Source organism: Carcharodon carcharias, chromosome 6 (genome assembly GCF_017639515.1).
Source record: "Carcharodon carcharias isolate sCarCar2 chromosome 6, sCarCar2.pri, whole genome shotgun sequence".
NCBI classification, from domain to species: domain Eukaryota; kingdom Metazoa; phylum Chordata; class Chondrichthyes; order Lamniformes; family Lamnidae; genus Carcharodon; species Carcharodon carcharias.
This window is the reverse complement of record NC_054472.1, coordinates 59,809,410-59,814,363: the sequence shown is the minus strand read 5'-3', so window position 1 is coordinate 59,814,363 and position 4,954 is coordinate 59,809,410. Positions and strand designations below refer to the sequence as shown.

Here is a 4,954-nt window from a genome sequence, read left to right as displayed (position 1 = left end):
TAAAAGTAATAAACTTGTTGCTTTCCTTACATCAGTGGAGAGAAAAATTGTCAGCTAGAATGGCCCAAGTTTGTGGTAGGGATAACGGACAAGTTATGAGTGCTCATCATTTTATGGAGTAAATCAGGCACCAACTTCTGATGTCCCCACACATACAGTTATAGCTGAAAATCAGGAGCTTGTTGGCTGATTTGCCCTGCTCCTCCAGAAGCTTCACTACACTGGTACCTTGCTAAATGATTCAGCGTTAAAACACATGAAAGATGTGAAGTTGCAATACTTAGCCTGTAGTTACTCACTAAACTTGCCAAAAAAGGTTAGGACTTGTCTGTTCAAATGTAAGGGAATTCATAGCGGAGTGATGAGTCTTAATTATTATCAAAAAACCTCTCTGGCACTGAAAATGTACTTTTACAAACATTGAGTCTCATTCCTTCAGATTTTAATTATTGTTGGAGATTTAAATAAAGCATTTATTTTTACTTTTTCTTTTTGTTTCTTAATCCCATCTTTCTTTTTCTCTTTTTATTTTGCTTCCTGTACATGGTTTTCCATTAAATTAAAATACCAACTTGCACTTCCTGGTTTAGACCCTGCTTAACTCAACAAGAATTCTTCAATCTGATTGATTGCAGAGATACACTTCTGCTTGCTCTGTTGACACAGGTACCAGATTTCTGGAGAGGACACCACACTGAAACGGATCTCTAATGATCCAAAGTTGCTACACAAAAAAGGCCATGGAAAGCCTATGGGCAGCAGTAAGTATAAGCAATGACAAGCACATTCATTCAGCGCTAACCACAAATCCAGTCCAATCTTTACATCAGCAAGATGGAGAGGATACAAACAGGGAGCTCACATTTGATTCTGACCTGTGCTGAGCCAGCTGATCCCATCTGGTATAAGAGTAGGAGCAGTATTACTGGTTTCTGTTGGGAAGTATGTATGTATGTGTTAAGGACTGGGTCAATTCAATCTATCAAGGTTCACTGTCTATGGTTCCAGTTGAGGAATGAGGTAGTGAAGGGTCTTTGTGAAGATAAAGGGAGAAATTGTGGGACTTCAAAATGTGGTGAGAAAGGTCAAATTTGTTTTAAAGTTAGTTTTAAGGTTACGCAAGTAATTGTTTCCACAGGCTTGAAGTGGATTGGTGCACAGTCCTATTAGGTAGGCCACAGGTCTTAGTACCACCATGAGACATATTCTACCAGATATGTGAGCACCAGACTCCAGGGAGATTATCAACATGTCATCTTCTCTAAACACATCAAAACAACTTCAGTTGAGACACATAGCTGGAGCAAAAATGTGTTCTGATGGTAAATTAAAAAGAAGACATATTTAAATAGCGTTTTTCATGACCACTCGACATCCCAGGCACTTTACAGCCAAATAAATATTTTTAAAGTGTATTCACTGTTGTAATGTACGAAACGCAGCAGCTAATTTGCACACTACAACCTCCCATTAGCAGCAATCTGATAATGACTGGATGGTAGCAGGCAGGATGGGGTCATGGGGAAGCAGGGCACCAGCAAGTGGAGGGCAGGGGGTCAGGTGTCAGGTGTAAGGGCGGGGGGGGGGTGGTGGCTTCCAGTGACCCCGCCCCCCCACCTGCCCTCCTGGTGTCAGGTCCCTTGATCAGTCACTGAGGGTGTGTGAATGAGAGACCCCCACTAAGAGACCACAGGCAAACTGGACAGGATTTGTTTGGCGGCTTTTGGGAGGTGCTCGTGAACCATGCAAGTCCTGTTAAATTCCTGAGCCACCATTAAAACCTGGTGGGCTCAGGGATAATTGGTCTCAAGTGGCTTGTTAATGAGCCTAATTGACATCCTGTCACCAGCAGGCTCCCTGCCATCAGGCCTGCTCCAATAGGCTCCGTTAAATTCCAGTATCCAGTATCCAGCTGCGTTGAGGAGACCTTTTTAAATGGCAACCATAACTACCAAAGACATTGTGTTTGGTTGCTTTATATTTATATTCCCCTGGGAACAAAATTGTTCCCTGTATCTCTGACATTGCAGCAGTCCCTCAATAGAGGGTCTGATGCATTAGAGTTAGCCTTGATTTTTGTGCTCAAGTTCTGGAGTGGGATTTGAACACACAACTTTCTAACACAGAGGCAAGAGCACTACCAACTAAACTACAGCATATAATACACCATTCAGGCACACAAATCATAGGATTATAATAAATGATACCAGAGCAATGCAACTCATAAACTAATTCCTTGGTCATGTAACCTTTAGGTCTGTGTTATCTGATATAAAATTGGGCAACATTTTACATATCTACCATTTCAAAGAAAATCCTTTCATTTATTTAATCAGATGGTATTACATGAATCACAAGGTCACTTTCCTGGCACTAAATGACAATAAAAATCTGAAGCACTGAATTTCCTTGATGCCCATTCCATCATTATTCCAGACAGCTATGCCATTCAACAGCAGAAGTTGCACACAAGTTTCCTGGGCAAGTTTATTTGCATGTGAAGTGGTGTAAATTATGACATAACCGTCTTCTATAGCACAGTAAGAAGTGCTACAACATCTGAACACTTCAATCTTCATGAGATGACATATAAACATACGAACATGGGAAAGGGAGCAGGTCATTCAGATCTTTATGCCCTGTTCTGCCATTTAATGAGAGGATCTGTATCTTAACTTCTGTCACCTGACTTGGCTCCATAGAGCTCTGTAACATAAATCTGAAATCAATTTGTATACATTCTTGCATAATCTACTATTTCAATAAACAACGAAAATTTATTTAATCAGATAACACCATATTAATCATGAGCCCACTTTTCTGGCACAGACAAACAATTGAATAACTAGACCCTGAATTTGCATGTTAAGTGGGCAAAGGAAGGGAAGATTGCAAAGTGTCTTTTCTCAAGCTGTTTAATCAAATTTTATTTCAAAGAAGGAGAGGGGGTTCTCTTCAATATCCTATCCAATATTTTATCTGTCAACTAACATTATTAAAAATAGATAATCTGGTCATTATCACATTACTGTTTGTGGGAGCTTGCTGTGCACAAATTGATTGCCAAATTTCCTACATTACAACAGTGACTACATTTAAAAGGAAAGGACTCAATTGTCTATAAAACACTTTGGGAGATCTTGAGGTTGTGAAAGGGTTACCTAAAGTCTTCCCTTCTTTTAACTTCTTTAAACTCCTACCCTCGTCTAATAGGGCTGTGAGCATTCACAAACCCATGGCAAAGGACTTCTCACAGGAAACCTTTCTGAAAGAGGGGCAAGACAGAAAGGAAATATTCCTGGGTCTGTCATTGTCTAGAAATGTCACTCTTGTTGCCTGAAGGGAATAGGCCCGGCATGTATATCACTGTCAATGTCTTCTGCCCTGCTGTCTTTTTTTTCTTGCTGAAAGCTTTATTTACACAGCAGATAGTCCGATTCTTCCCAGTCATTTCCTTGGGTAAAGGCACCAGACCTGGACAGGGAACCAGCCCTTCCATTGACACATGCATTCTCGCAGGCAGCACTTCTTGGGCCCAAAGTGTGCAGGGTATGAATGCTCCTTCTGCGCTTGCTCATCCGCTTCCAATAACTCTCGGCTCTTTCCCAGGATTGTCTTCACACGTTCAACAGTTTCTTTGTGGTTCTCTCCGTCTACATCAACCAAGACCTGTTCGCCATTGTCTAAATAAAACCTAAGAAATGGTGGTGGTGTCAGGTTTTTGAACATAATAATTTGAACCCAGGGATCCTGAACCCAGGGTACTGGATCTGAGGTACGTTGAAGAAAACAAACTTTCTTGCTCCGTCGCTTCGCTCCCCGTGTTGTAATTCACCGTCAAGTTCTTAACCGAGTCCTTGAACACCACCCCCCGACTCCGCAAGAACTCGAGTGTCCGGTGAACCGTGAACCCACCTTTCATAGGCTTGGCTGTTCCTGCCTCGTACCGCGCCTTACTTTATGACCTCCACATGCTGCTGCTCCTCCTCCTCCTCAGCAAAGATGGCATTGAGTGGTATGCCCATTGACAATGCCATACCTTCTCCAGAATTGATTTGAAAATTTGGGAGAGGGAATAGTGTCAGGAAGATGATACAATGTAGGGCCAGGAGAACCAGTTAACAATGAGTGGGTCAGGTGCTAGTGTCAGTGAATAAAGGGGTAGAAAAACAAGTTGAAAATAATCCATAAAATCAGAAATCAACAAGCAAAGCTTGGGTACCTTTCAAAGCTCTCAAACTCCCCAATTTCACCTGAATCCTGTCTGGAAAACTTGTTCTTGTTTTCATTAAATATGTTGTTGTTTCCCAAATCCATGCCTATCTTTCCCAGAACTCTATGTTTGAGTCCCCCCAATCAGGTTTCCACCCCTGAACCAGCATTTATCAAAGTCACAAATTACATCCTATGTGACTGTGACTGTGACAAAGGTAAACTTTCCCTCCTTGTCCTACTTGACCTGTCTGTAGCCTTTGACACGATTGACCACATTATCCTCCTCCAATGTCTCTCTGCTGTCATCCAGTTGGGTGGGATCGTACTCACCTGGTTTCATTCTTAACTATTTCATTTTAGCCATAGAATCACTTACAATGTCTTAGTTTCCTTCTTCCACAGGGGTCCCCTAAGGATCGTTCCTCACCCCCGTCTTATTTCTCATCTACAATAGCCAGCTCTATCTCCTACCACCTCTCCTGACTCCTCCACCGTTGCTAAATTATCAGACTGCTTATCCAACATCCAGCACTGGATGAGCAGAAATTTCCTCCAATTAAATACTGGGAAGGCTGAAGCCATTTTTTTTTATCTTCGCTCCAAATTCTTTTCCCTAACTATTGACTCCATCCTCTTCCTGGCAACCACCTGAGATTAAGCCAGTCTGTTCACAACCTTGGTGTCCCATTTGACACTGAGATGAGCTTTCAACCTCATATTTGAGTCAACAATAAGACCA

The 4,954-nt window shown here is 41.8% G+C and overlaps 1 pseudogene; it reads right to left on the bottom strand.

Moving 5' to 3' along the window:
- Window positions 1-3,307: 3,307 nt before the first annotated feature.
- Window positions 3,308-3,922, bottom strand: LOC121278799 (annotated as a pseudogene).
- Between the last annotated feature and the right edge of the window lie 1,032 nt (window positions 3,923-4,954).